Here is an 18,395-nt window from a genome sequence, read left to right on the forward strand (position 1 = left end):
CGTATAACGTATAACGTATAACGCATAACGTATAACGTAATACGTATATCAAATAACGTATAACGTATAACGTATAACGTATAACGTATAACGTATAACGTATAACGTATAACGTATACCGTATAACGTATAACGTATAACGTATAACGAATAACGTATAACGTATAACGTATAACGTAAAACGTATAACGTATAACGTATAACGTATAACGTATAACGTATAACGTATAACGTATAACGTATAACTTTTAACGTATAACGTATAACGTATAACGTATAACGTATAACGTATAACATATAACGTATAACGTATAACGTATAACGTATAACGTATAACGTATAACGTATAACGTATAACGCATAACGTATAACGTAATACGTATATCAAATAACGTATAACGTATAACGTATAACGTATGACGTATAACGTATAACGTATAACGTATAACGTATAACGTATAACGTATACCGTATAACGTATAACGTATAACGTATAATGAATAACGTATAACGTATAACGTATAACGTAGAACGTATAACATATAACGTATAACGCATATCCTAGAACTTATGGCGTATAACGTATAACGTATAACGTATAACGTATAACGTATAACGTATAACGTATAACGTATAAGGTATAACGTATAACGTATAGCGTATAACGTATAACGTATAAGGTATAACGTATAACGTATAGCGTATAACGTATAACGTATAACGTATAACGTATAACGTATAACGTATAACGTATAACGTATAACGTATAACGTATAACGTATAACGTATAACGTATAACGTATAACGTATAACGTATAACGTATAATGTATAACGTATAACGTATAACGTATAACGTATAACGTATAACGTATAACGTATAAAGTATAACGTATAACGTATAACGTATAACGTATAACGTATAACGTAATACGTATAACGTATAACGTATAACGTATAACGTATAACGTATAACGTATAACGTATAACGTATAACGTATAACGTATAACGTATAACGTATAACGTATAACGTATAACGTATAACGTATAATGTATAAGGTATAACGTATAACGTATAAAGGATAACGTATAAAGGATAACGTGTAACGTATATCGTATATCGTATATCGTATAACGAATAATGTACAACAAGTAACGTATAACGTATAACGTATAACGTATGACGTATAACGTATAACGTATAACGTATAATGTATAAGGTATAACGTATAACGTATAACGTATAACGTATAACGTATAACGTATAACGTATAACGTATAACGTATAACGTATAACGTATAACGTATAATGTATAAGGTATAACGTATAACGTATAGCGTATAACGTATAACGTATAACGTATAACGTATAACGTATAACGTATAATGTATAAGGTATAACGTATAACGTATAAAGGATAACGTACAACGCATGACGTATAACGTATAACGTATAACGTATAACGTATAACGTATAACGTATAACGTATAACGTATAACGTATAACGTATAACGTATAACGTATAACGTATAACGTATAACGTATAAAGTATAACGTATAACGTATAACGTATAACGTATAACGTATAACGTATAACGTAATACGTATAACGTATAACGTATAACGTATAACGTATAACGTATAACCTATAACGTATAACGTATAACGTATAACGTATAACGTATAACGTATAACGTATAATGTATAAGGTATAACGTATAACGTATAAAGGATAACGTATAAAGGATAACGTGTAACGTATATCGTATATCGTATATCGTATAACGAATAATGTACAACAAGTAACGTATAACGTATAACGTAATACGTATAACGTATAACGTATTACCAATAACGTATAACGTATAACGTATAACGTATAACGTATAACGTATAACGTATAACGTATAACTTTTAACGTGTAACGTATAACGTATAATGCATAACGTATAACGTATACCGTATAACGTATAACGTATAACGTATGACGTATAACGTATAACGTATAACGTATAACGTATAACGTATAACGTATAACGTATAACGTATAACGTATATCGTATAACGTATAACGTATAACGTATAACGTATAACGTATGACGTATAACGTATAACGTATAACGTATAACGTATAACGTATAACGTATAACGTATAACGTATAACGTATAACGTATAACGTATAACGTATAACGTATAACGTATAACGTATAACGTATAACGTATTACGTATAACGTATAACGTATAACGTATAACGTATAACTTATAACGTATAACGTATAACGTATAACGTATAACGTATAACGTATGACGTATAACGTATGACGTGTAACGTATAACGTGTAACGTATAACGTATAACGCATAACGTATAACGTATAACCTATAACGTATAAGGTATAACGTATAACGTATAACGTATATCGTATAACGTACGACGTATGACGTATAACGTATAACGTATAACGTATAACGTATAACGTATAACGTATAACGTATAAGGTATAACGTATAACGTATAGCGTATAACGTATAACGTATAACGTATAACGTATAACGTATAACGTATAACGTATAACGTATAACGTATAACGTATAACGTATAACGTATAACGTATAACGTATAACGTATAACGTATAACGTATAATGTATAACGTATAACGTATAACGTATAACGTATAACGTATAACGTATAAAGTATAACGTATAACGTATAACGTATAACGTATAACGTATAACGTAATACGTATAACGTATAACGTATAACGTATAACGTATAACGTATAACGTATAACGTATAACGTATAACGTATAACGTATAACGTATAACGTATAACGTATAACGTATAACGTATAACGTATAATGTATAAGGTATAACGTATAACGTATAAAGGATAACGTATAAAGGATAACGTGTAACGTATATCGTATATCGTATATCGTATAACGAATAATGTACAACAAGTAACGTATAACGTATAACGTATAACGTATGACGTATAACGTATAACGTATAACGTATAATGTATAAGGTATAACGTATAACGTATAACGTATAACGTATAACGTATAACGTATAACGTATAACGTATAACGTATAACGTATAACGTATAACGTATAATGTATAAGGTATAACGTATAACGTATAGCGTATAACGTATAACGTATAACGTATAACGTATAACGTATAACGTATAATGTATAAGGTATAACGTATAACGTATAAAGGATAACGTACAACGCATGACGTATAACGTATAACGTATAACGTATAACGTATAACGTATAACGTATAACGTATAACGTATAACGTATAACGTATAACGTATAACGTATAACGTATAACGTATAACGTATAAAGTATAACGTATAACGTATAACGTATAACGTATAACGTATAACGTATAACGTAATACGTATAACGTATAACGTATAACGTATAACGTATAACGTATAACCTATAACGTATAACGTATAACGTATAACGTATAACGTATAACGTATAACGTATAATGTATAAGGTATAACGTATAACGTATAAAGGATAACGTATAAAGGATAACGTGTAACGTATATCGTATATCGTATATCGTATAACGAATAATGTACAACAAGTAACGTATAACGTATAACGTAATACGTATAACGTATAACGTATTACCAATAACGTATAACGTATAACGTATAACGTATAACGTATAACGTATAACGTATAACGTATAACTTTTAACGTGTAACGTATAACGTATAATGCATAACGTATAACGTATACCGTATAACGTATAACGTATAACGTATGACGTATAACGTATAACGTATAACGTATAACGTATAACGTATAACGTATAACGTATAACGTATAACGTATATCGTATAACGTATAACGTATAACGTATAACGTATAACGTATGACGTATAACGTATAACGTATAACGTATAACGTATAACGTATAACGTATAACGTATAACGTATAACGTATAACGTATAACGTATAACGTATAACGTATAACGTATAACGTATAACGTATAACGTATTACGTATAACGTATAACGTATAACGTATAACGTATAACTTATAACGTATAACGTATAACGTATAACGTATAACGTATAACGTATGACGTATAACGTATGACGTGTAACGTATAACGTGTAACGTATAACGTATAACGCATAACGTATAACGTATAACCTATAACGTATAAGGTATAACGTATAACGTATAACGTATATCGTATAACGTACGACGTATGACGTATAACGTATAACGTATAACGTATAACGTATAACGTATAATATATAACGTATAACGCATATCCTAGAACTTATGGCGTATAACGTATAATGTATAACGTATAACGTATAACGTATAACTTTTAACGTATAACGTATAACGTATAACGTATAACGTATAACGTATAACGTATAACGTATAACGTATAACGTATAACGTATAACGTATAACGCATAACGTATAACGTAATACGTATATCAAATAACGTATAACGTATAACGTATAACGTATGACGTATAACGTATAACGTATAACGTATAACGTATAACGTATAACGTATACCGTATAACGTATAACGTATAACGTATAATGAATAACGTATAACGTATAACGTATAACGTAAAACGTATAACGTATAACGTATAACGTATAACGTATAACGTATAACGTAAAACGTATAACGTATTACGTATAACGTATAACGTATAACGTATAACGTATAACGTATAACGTATAAAGGATAACGTGTAACGTATATCGTATATCGTATAACGTATAACGTATAACGTATAACGTATGACGTATAACGTATAACGTATAACGTATAACGTATTACGTTTAACGTGTAACGTATAACGTATAACGTATAACTTATAACGTATAACGTATAACGTATAACGTATAACGTATGACGTATAACGTATAACGTATAACGTATAACGTATAACGTATAACGTATAACGTATAACGTATAACGTATAACGTATAACGTATAACGTATAACGTATAGCGTATAACGCATATCGTATAACGTATAACGTATAACGTATAAAGGATAACGTGTAACGTATATCGTATATCGTACATCGTATAACGAATAATGTACAACAAGTAACGTGTAACGTATAGCGTATAATGTATAACGTATAAGGTATAATGCATAACGTATAACGTATACCGTATAACGTATAACGTATAACGTATGACGTATAACGTATAACTTTTAACGTGTAACGTATAACGTATAATGCATAACGTATAACGTATACCGTATAACGTATAACGTATAACGTATGACGTATAACGTATAACGTATAACGTATAACGTATAACGTATAACGTATAACGTATAACGTATATCGTATAACGTATAACGTATGACGTATAACGTATGACGTGTAACGTATAACGTGTAACGTATAACGTATAACGTATAACGTATAACGTATAACCTATAACGTATAAGGTATAACGTATAACGTATAACGTATATCGTATAACGTACGACGTATGACGTATAACGTATAACGTATAACGTATAACGTATAACGTATAACGTATAATATATAACGTATAACGCATATCCTAGAACTTATGGCGTATAACGTATAATGTATAACGTATAACGTATAACGTATAACTTTTAACGTATAACGTATAACGTATAACGTATAACGTATAACGTATAACGTATAACGTATAACGTATAACGTATAACGTATAACGTATAACGTATAACGCATAACGTATAACGTAATACGTATATCAAATAACGTATAACGTATAACGTATAACGTATAACGTATAACGTATAACGTATAACGTATAACGTATACCGTATAACGTATAACGTATAACGTATAACGAATAACGTATAACGTATAACGTATAACGTAAAACGTATAACGTATAACGTATAACGTATAACGTATAACGTATAACGTATAACGTATAACGTATAACTTTTAACGTATAACGTATAACGTATAACGTATAACGTATAACGTATAACATATAACGTATAACGTATAACGTATAACGTGTAACGTATAACGTATAACGTACAACGTATAACGTACAACGTATAACGTATAACGTATCACGTATAACGTATAACGTGTAACGTATAACGTATAACGTATAACGTATAACGTATAACGTATAACGTATAACGTATAACGTATAACGTATAACGTATAACGTATAACGTATAACGTATAACGTATAACGTATAACGTATAACGTATAACGTATAACGTATAACGTATAACGTATAAAGGATAACGTGTAACGTATATCGTATATCGTATAACGTATAACGTATAACGTATAACGTATAACGTATAACGTATAACGTATAACGTATAACGTATAACGTATAACGTATAACGTATAACGTATAACGTATAACGTATAACGTATAACGTATAACGTATAACGTATAACGTACAACGTATAAAGGATAACGTGTAACGTATATCGTATATCGTATATCGTATAACGAATAATGTACAACAAGTAACGTGTAACGTATAGCGTATAACGTATAACGTATAAGGTATAATGTATAACGTATAACGTATAACGTATAACGTATAACGTATAACGTATAACGTATAACGTATAACGTATAACGTATAACGTATAACGTATAACGTATAACGTATAACGTATAACGTATAACGTATAACGTACAACGTATAAAGGATAACGTGTAACGTATATCGTATATCGTATATCGTATAACGAATAATGTACAACAAGTAACGTGTAACGTATAGCGTATAACGTATAACGTATAAGGTATAATGTATAACGTATAACGTATAACGTATAACGTATAACGTATAACGCATAACGTATAACGTAATACGTATATCAAATAACGTATAACGTATAACGTATAACGTATGACGTATAACGTATAACGTATAACGTATAACGTATAACGTATAACGTATACCGTATAACGTATAACGTATAACGTATAATGAATAACGTATAACGTATAACGTATAACGTAAAACGTATAACGTATAACGTATAACGTATAACGTATAACGTATAACGTATAACGTATAACGTATAACTTTTAACGTATAACGTATAACGTATAACGTATAACGTATAACGTATAACGTATAACGTATAACGTATAACGTATGACGTATAACGTATAACGTATATCGTATAACGTATAACGTATAACGTATAACGTATAACGTATAACGTATAACGTATAACGTATAACGTATAACGTATAACGTATAACGTATAACGTACAACGTATAACGTATTACGTATCACGTATAACGTATAACGTGTAACGTATAACGTATAACGTATAACGTATAACGTATAACGTAAAACGTATAACGTATTACGTATAACGTATAACGTATAACGTATAACGTATAACGTATAACGTATAACGTATAACGTATAACGTAAAACGTATAACGTATTACGTATAACGTATAACGTATAACGTATAACGTATAACGTATAACGTATAAAGGATAACGTGTAACGTATATCGTATATCGTATAACGTATAACGTATAACGTATAACGTATGACGTATAACGTATAACGTATAACGTATAACGTATTACGTTTAACGTGTAACGTATAACGTATAACGTAATACGTATATCAAATAACGTATAACGTATAACGTATAACGTATAACGTATAACGTATAACGTATAACGTATAACGTATAACGTATACCGTATAACGTATAACGTATAACGTATAACGAATAACGTATAACGTATAACGTATAACGTAAAACGTATAACGTATAACGTATAACGTATAACGTATAACGTATAACGTATAACGTATAACGTATAACTTTTAACGTATAACGTATAACGTATAACGTATAACGTATAACGTATAACATATAACGTATAACGTATAACGTATAACGTGTAACGTATAACGTATAACGTACAACGTATAACGTACAACGTATAACGTATAACGTATCACGTATAACGTATAACGTGTAACGTATAACGTATAACGTATAACGTATAACGTATAACGTATAACGTATAACGTATAACGTATAACGTATAACGTATAACGTATAACGTATAACGTATAACGTATAACGTATAACGTATAACGTATAACGTATAACGTATAAAGGATAACGTGTAACGTATATCGTATATCGTATAACGTATAACGTATAACGTATAACGTATAACGTATAACGTATAACGTATAACGTATAACGTATAACGTATAACGTATAACGTATAACGTATAACGTATAACGTATAACGTATAACGTATAACGTATAACGTATAACGTACAACGTATAAAGGATAACGTGTAACGTATATCGTATATCGTATATCGTATAACGAATAATGTACAACAAGTAACGTGTAACGTATAGCGTATAACGTATAACGTATAAGGTATAATGTATAACGTATAACGTATAACGTATAACGTATAACGTATAACGTATAACGTATGACGTATAACGTATAACGTATAACGTATAACGTATTACGTTGAACGTGTAACGTATAACGTATAACGTATAACTTATAACGTATAACGTATAACGTATAACGTATAACGTATGACGTATAACGTATAACGTATAACGTATAACGTATAACGTATAACGTATAACGTATAACGTATAACGTATAACGTATAACCTATAACGTATAAGGTATAACGTATAACGTATAACGTATATCGTATAACGTACGACGTATGACGTATAACGTATAACGTATAACGTATAACGTATAACGTATAATATATAACGTATAACGCATATCCTAGAACTTATGGCGTATAACGTATAATGTATAACGTATAACGTATAACGTATAACTTTTAACGTATAACGTATAACGTATAACGTATAACGTATAACGTATAACGTATAACGTATAACGTATAACGTATAACGTATAACGTATAACGTATAACGTATAACGCATAACGTATAACGTAATACGTATATCAAATAACGTGTAACGTATAACGTATAACGTATAACGTATAACGTATAACGTATAACGTATAACGTATACCGTATAACGTATAACGTATAACGTATAACGAATAACGTATAACGTATAACGTATAACGTAAAACGTATAACGTATAACGTATAACGTATAACGTATAACGTATAACGTATAACGTATAACGTATAACTTTTAACGTATAACGTATAACGTATAACGTATAACGTATAACGTATAACATATAACGTATAACGTATAACGTATAACGTGTAACGTATAACGTATAACGTACAACGTATAACGTACAACGTATAACGTATAACGTATCACGTATAACGTATAACGTGTAACGTATAACGTATAACGTATAACGTATAACGTATAACGTATAACGTATAACGTATAGCGTATAATGTATAACGTATAACGTATAACGTATAACGTATAACGTATAACGTATAACGTATAACGTATAACGTATGACGTATAACGTATAACGTATAACGTATAACGTATTACGTTTAACGTGTAACGTATAACGTATAACGTATAACTTATAACGTATAACGTATAACGTATAACGTATAACGTATGACGTATAACGTATAACGTATAACGTATAACGTATAACGTATAACGTATAACGTATAACGTATAACGTATAACGTATAACGTATAACGTATAACGTATAGCGTATAACGCATATCGTATAACGTATAACGTATAACGTATAAAGGATAACGTGTAACGCATATCGTATATCGTACATCGTATAACGAATAATGTACAACAAGTAACGTGTAACGTATAGCGTATAATGTATAACGTATAAGGTATAATGCATAACGTATAACGTATACCGTATAACGTATAACGTATAACGTATGACGTATAACGTATAACTTTTAACGTGTAACGTATAACGTATAATGCATAACGTATAACGTATACCGTATAACGTATAACGTATAACGTATGACGTATAACGTATAACGTATAACGTATAACGTATAACGTATAACGTATAACGTATATCGTATAACGTATAACGTATAACGTATAACGTATAACGTATGACGTATAACGTATAACGTATAACGTATAACGTATAACGTATAACGTATAACGTATAACGTATAACGTATAACGTATAACGTATAACGTATAACGTATAACGTATAACGTATAACGTATTACGTATAACGTATAAAGTATAACGTATAACGTATAACTTATAACGTATAACGTATAACGTATAACGTATAACGTATAACGTATGACGTATAACGTATGACGTGTAACGTATAACGTGTAACGTATAACGTATAACGTATAACGTATAACGTATAACCTATAACGTATAAGGTATAACGTATAACGTATAACGTATAACGTATAACGTATAACGTATAACGTATAACGTATAACGTATAACGTAAAACGTATAACGTATTACGTATAACGTATAACGTATAACGTATAACGTATAACGTATAACGTATAAAGGATAACGTGTAACGTATATAGTATATCGTATAACGTATAACGTATAACGTATAACGTATGACGTATAACGTATAACGTATAACGTATAACGTATAACGTATTACGTTTAACGTGTAACGTATAACGTATAACGTATAACTTATAACGTATAACGTATAACGTATAACGTATAACGTATGACGTATAACGTATAACGTATAACGTATAACGTATAACGTATAACGTATAACGTATAACGTATAACGTATAACGTATAACGTATAACGTATACCGTATAACGCATATCGTATGACGTATAACGTATAACGTATAAAGGATAACGTGTAACGTATATCGTATATCTTACATCGTATAACGAATAATGTACAACAAGTAACGTGTAACGTATAGCGTATAATGTATAACGTATAAGGTATAATGCATAACGTATAACGTATACCGTATAACGTATAACGTATAACGTATGACGTATAACGTATAATTTTTAACGTGTAACGTATAACGTATAATGCATAACGTATAACGTATACCGTATAACGTATAACGTATAACGTATGACGTATAACGTATAACGTATAACGTATAACGTATAACGTATAACGCATAACGTATATCGTATAACGTATAACGTATAACGTATAACGTATAACGTATGACGTATAACGTATAACGTATAACGTATAACGTATAACGTATAACGTATAACGTATAACGTATAACGTATAACGTATAACGTATAACGTATAACGTATAACGTATAACGTATAACGTATAACGTATAACGTATTACGTATAACGTATAACGTAAAACGTATAACGTATAACTTATAACGTATAACGTATAACGTATAACGTATAACGTATAACGTATGACGTATATCGTATGACGTGTAACGTATAACGTGTAACGTATAACGTATAACGTATAACGTATAACGTATAACCTATAACGTATAAGGTATAACGTATAACGTATAACGTATATCGTATAACGTACGACGTATGACGTATAACGTATAACGTATAACGTATAACGTGTAACGTATAATATATAACGTATAACGCATATCCTAGAACTTATGGCGTATAACGTATAATGTATAACGTATAACGTATAACGTATAACTTTTAACGTATAACGTATAACGTATAACGTATAACGTATAACGTATAACGTATAACGTATAACGTATAACGTATAACGTATAACGTATAACGTATAACGCATAACGTATAACGTAATACGTATATCAAATAACGTATAACGTATAACGTATAACGTATAACGTATAACGTATAACGTATAACGTATAACGTATACCGTATAACGTATAACGTATAACGTATAACGAATAACGTATAACGTATAACGTATAACGTAAAACGTATAACGTATAACGTATAACGTATAACGTATAACGTATAACGTATAACGTATAACGTATAACTTTTAACGTATAACGTATAACGTATAACGTATAACGTGTAACGTATAACTTATAACGTACAACGTATAACGTACAACGTATAACGTATAACGTATCACGTATAACGTATAACGTGTAACGTATAACGTATAACGTATAACGTATAACGTATAACGTATAACGTATAACGTATAACGTATAACGTATAACGTATAACGTATAACGTATAACGTATAACGTATAACGTATAACGTATAACGTATAAAGGATAACGTGTAACGTATATCGTATATCGTATAACGTATAACGTATAACGTATAACGTACAACGTATAACGTATAACGTATAACGTATAACGTATAACGTATAACGTATAACGTATAACGTATAACGTATAACGTATAACGTATAACGTATAACGTATAACTTATAACGTATAACGTATAACGTATAACGTATAACGTATAACGTATGACGTATAACGTATGACGTGTAACGTATAACGTGTAACGTATAACGTATAACGTATAACGTATAACGTATAACCTATAACGTATAAGGTATAACGTATAACGTATAACGTATATCGTATAACGTACGACGTATGACGTATAACGTATAACGTATAACGCATAACGTATAACGTATAATATATAACGTATAACGCATATCCTAGAACTTATGGCGTATAACGTATAATGTATAACGTATAACGTATAACGTATAACTTTTAACGTATAACGTATAACGTATAACGTATAACGTATAACGTATAACGTATAACGTATAACGTATAACGTATAACGTATAACGTATAACGCATAACGTATAACGTAATACGTATATCAAATAACGTATAACGTATAACGTATAACGTATAACGTATAACGTATAACGTATAACGTATAACGTATACCGTATAACGTATAACGTATAACGTATAACGAATAACGTATAACGTATAACGTATAACGTAAAACGTATAACGTATAACGCATAACGTATAACGTAATACGTATATCAAATAACGTATAACGTATAACGTATAACGTATAACGTATAACGTATAACGTATAACGTATAACGTATAACGTATACCGTATAACGTATAACGTATAACGTATAACGAATAACGTATAACGTATAACGTATAACGTAAAACGTATAACGTATAACGTATAACGTATAACGTATAACGTATAACGTATAACGTATAACGAATAACTTTTAACGTATAACGTATAACGTATAACGTATAACGTATAACGTATAACGTATAACGTATGACGTATAACGTATAACGTATATCGTATAACGTATAACGTATAACGTATAACGTATAACGTATAACGTATAACGTATAACGTATAACGTATAACGTATAACGTATAACGTATAACGTATAACGTACAACGTATAACGTATTACGTATCACGTATAACGTATAACGTGTAACGTATAACGTATAACGTATAACGTATAACGTATAACGTATAACGTAAAACGTATAACGTATTACGTATAACGTATAACGTATAACGTATAACGTATAACGTATAACGTATAACGTATAACGTATAACGTATAACGTATAACGTAAAACGTATAACGTATTACGTATAACGTATAACGTATAACGTATAACGTATAACGTATAACGTATAAAGGATAACGTGTAACGTATATCGTATATCGTATAACGTATAACGTATAACGTATAACGTATGACGTATAACGTATAACGTATAACGTATAACGTATTACGTTTAACGTGTAACGTATAACGTATAGCGTATAACTTATAACGTATAACGTATAACGTATAACGTATAACGTATGACGTATAACGTATAACGTATAACGTATAACGTATAACGTATAACGTATAACGTATAACGTATAACGTATAACGTATAACGTATACCGTATAACGCATATCGTATGACGTATAACGTATAACGTATAAAGGATAACGTGTAACGTATATCGTATATCTTACATCGTATAACGTATAATGTACAACAAGTAACGTGTAACGTATAGCGTATAATGTATAACGTATAAGGTATAATGCATAACGTATAACGTATACCGTATAACGTATAACGTATAACGTATGACGTATAACGTATAATTTTTAACGTGTAACGTATAACGTATAATGCATAACGTATAACGTATACCGTATAACGTATAACGTATAACGTATGACGTATAACGTATAACGTATAACGTATAACGTATAACGTATAACGTATAACGTATAACGTATAACGTATATCGTATAACGTATAACGTATAACGTATAACGTATAACGTATGACGTATAACGTATAACGTATAACGTATAACGTATAACGTATAACGTATAACGTATAACGTATAACGTATAACGTATAACGTATAACGTATAACGTATAACGTATAACGTATAACGTATAACGTATAACGTATAACGTATTACGTATAACGTATAACGTATAACGTATAACGTATAACTTATAACGTATAACGTATAACGTATAACGTATAACGTATAACGTATGACGTATATCGTATGACGTGTAACGTATAACGTGTAACGTATAACGTATAACGTATAACGTATAACGTATAACCTATAACGTATAAGGTATAACGTATAACGTATAACGTATATCGTATAACGTACGACGTATAACGTATAACGTATAACGTATAACGTATAACGTGTAACGTATAATATATAACGTATAACGCATATCCTAGAACTTATGGCGTATAACGTATAATGTATAACGTATAACGTATAACGTATAACTTTTAACGTATAACGTATAACGCATAACGTATAACGTATAACGTATAACGTATAACGTATAACGTATAACGTATAACGTATAACGTATAACGCATAACGTATAACGTAATACGTATATCAAATAACGTATAACGTATAACGTATAACGTATAACGTATAACGTATAACGTATAACGTATAACGTATACCGTATAACGTATAACGTATAACGTATAACGAATAACGTATAACGTATAACGTATAACGTAAAACGTATAACGTATAACGTATAACGTATAACGTATAACGTATAACGTATAACGTATAACGTATAACTTTTAACGTATAACGTATAACGTATAACGTATAACGTGTAACGTATAACGTATAACGTACAACGTATAACGTACAACGTATAACGTATAACGTATCACGTATAACGTATAACGTGTAACGTATAACGTATAACGTATAACGTATAACGTATAACGTATAACGTATAACGTATAACGTATAACGTATAACGTATAACGTATACCGTATAACGCATATCGTATGACGTATAACGTATAACGTATAAAGGATAACGTGTAACGTATATCGTATATCTTACATCGTATAACGAATAATGTACAACAAGTAACGTGTAACGTATAGCGTATAATGTATAACGTATAAGGTATAACGTATAACGTATAACGTATGACGTATAACGTATAACGTATATCGTATAACGTATAACGTATAACGTATAACGTATAACGTATAACGTATAACGTATAACGTATAACGTATAACGTATAACGTATAACGTATAACGTATAACGTACAACGTATAACGTATTACGTATCACGTATAACGTATAACGTGTAACGTATAACGTATAACGTATAACGTATAACGTATAACGTATAACGTAAAACGTATAACGTATTACGTATAACGTATAACGTATAACGTATAACGTATAACGTATAACGTATAACGTATAACGTAAAACGTATAACGTATTACGTATAACGTATAACGTATAACGTATAACGTATAACGTATAACGTATAAAGGATAACGTGTAACGTATATAGTATATCGTATAACGTATAACGTATAACGTATAACGTATGACGTATAACGTATAACGTATAACGTATAACGTATAACGTATTACGTTTAACGTGTAACGTATAACGTATAACGTATAACTTATAACGTATAACGTATAACGTATAACGTATAACGTATGACGTATAACGTATAACGTATAACGTATAACGTATAACGTATAACGTATAACGTATAACGTATAACGTATAACGTATAACGTATACCGTATAACGCATATCGTATGACGTATAACGTATAACGTATAAAGGATAACGTGTAACGTATATCGTATATCTTACATCGTATAACGAATAATGTACAACAAGTAACGTGTAACGTATAGCGTATAATGTATAACGTATAAGGTATAATGCATAACGTATAACGTATACCGTATAACGTATAACGTATAACGTATGACGTATAACGTATAATTTTTAACGTGTAACGTATAACGTATAATGCATAACGTATAACGTATACCGTATAACGTATAACGTATAACGTATGACGTATAACGTATAACGTATAACGTATAACGTATAACGTATAACGCATAACGTATATCGTATAACGTATAACGTATAACGTATAACGTATAACGTATGACGTATAACGTATAACGTATAACGTATAACGTATAACGTATAACGTATAACGTATAACGTATAACGTATAACGTATAACGTATAACGTATAACGTATAACGTATAACGTATAACGTATAACGTATAACGTATTACGTATAACGTATAACGTAAAACGTATAACGTATAACTTATAACGTATAACGTATAACGTATAACGTATAACGTATAACGTATGACGTATATCGTATGACGTGTAACGTATAACGTGTAACGTATAACGTATAACGTATAACGTATAACGTATAACCTATAACGTATAAGGTATAACGTATAACGTATAACGTATATCGTATAACGTACGACGTATGACGTATAACGTATAACGTATAACGTATAACGTGTAACGTATAATATATAACGTATAACGCATATCCTAGAACTTATGGCGTATAACGTATAATGTATAACGTATAACGTATAACGTATAACTTTTAACGTATAACGTATAACGTATAACGTATAACGTATAACGTATAACGTATAACGTATAACGTATAACGTATAACGTATAACGTATAACGCATAACGTATAACGTAATACGTATATCAAATAACGTATAACGTATAACGTATAACGTATAACGTATAACGTATAACGTATAACGTATAACGTATACCGTATAACGTATAACGTATAACGTATAACGAATAACGTATAACGTATAACGTATAACGTAAAACGTATAACGTATAACGTATAACGTATAACGTATAACGTATAACGTATAACGTATAACGTATAACGTAAAACGTATAACGTATTACGTATAACGTATAACGTATAACGTATAACGTATAACGTATAACGTATAACGTATAACGTAAAACGTATAACGTATTACGTATAACGTATAACGTATAACGTATAACGTATAACGTATAACGTATAAAGGATAACGTGTAACGTATATAGTATATCGTATAACGTATAACGTATAACGTATAACGTATAACGTATAACGTATAACGTATAACGTATAACGTATAACGTATAACGTATAACGTATAACGTAAAACGTATAACGTATAACGTATAACGTATAACGTATAACGTATAACGTATAACGTATAACGTATAACGTATAACGTATAACGTATAACGTATAACGTATAACGTATAACATATAACGTATAACGCATATCCTAGAACTTATGGCGTATAACGTATAATGTATAACGTATAACGTATAACGTATAACGTATAACGTATAACGTATAACGTATAACGTATAACGTATAACGTATAACGTATAACGTATAACGTATAACGTATAACGTATAACGTATAACGTATAACGTATAACGTATAACGTATAACGTATAACGTATAACGTATAACGTATAACGTATAACGTATAACGTATAACGTATAACGTATAACGTATAACGTATAACGTATAACGTATAACGTATAACGTATAACGTATAACGTATAACGTATAACGTATAACGTATAACGTATAACGTATAACGTATAACGTATAACGTATAACGTATAACGTATAACGTATGACGTATAACGTATAACGTATAACTTATAGCGTATAACGTATAACGTATAACGTATAACGTATAACGTATAAACTATAACACATAACGTATAACGTATAAACTATAACACATAACGTATAACGTATAACGTATAACGTATAACGTATAACGTATAACGTATAACGTATAACGTATAACGTATAACGTATAACGTAAAACGTATAACGTATAACGTATAACGTATAACGTATAACGTATAACGTATAACGTATAACGTATAACGTATAACGTATAACGTATAACGTATAACGTGTAACGTATAACGTATAACGTATAACATATAACGTATAACGCATATCCTAGAACTTATGGCGTATAACGTATAATGTATAACGTATAACGTATA

Source organism: Ptiloglossa arizonensis, chromosome 2 (genome assembly GCF_051014685.1).
Source record: "Ptiloglossa arizonensis isolate GNS036 chromosome 2, iyPtiAriz1_principal, whole genome shotgun sequence".
In the NCBI taxonomy this organism is placed as follows: domain Eukaryota; kingdom Metazoa; phylum Arthropoda; class Insecta; order Hymenoptera; family Colletidae; genus Ptiloglossa; species Ptiloglossa arizonensis.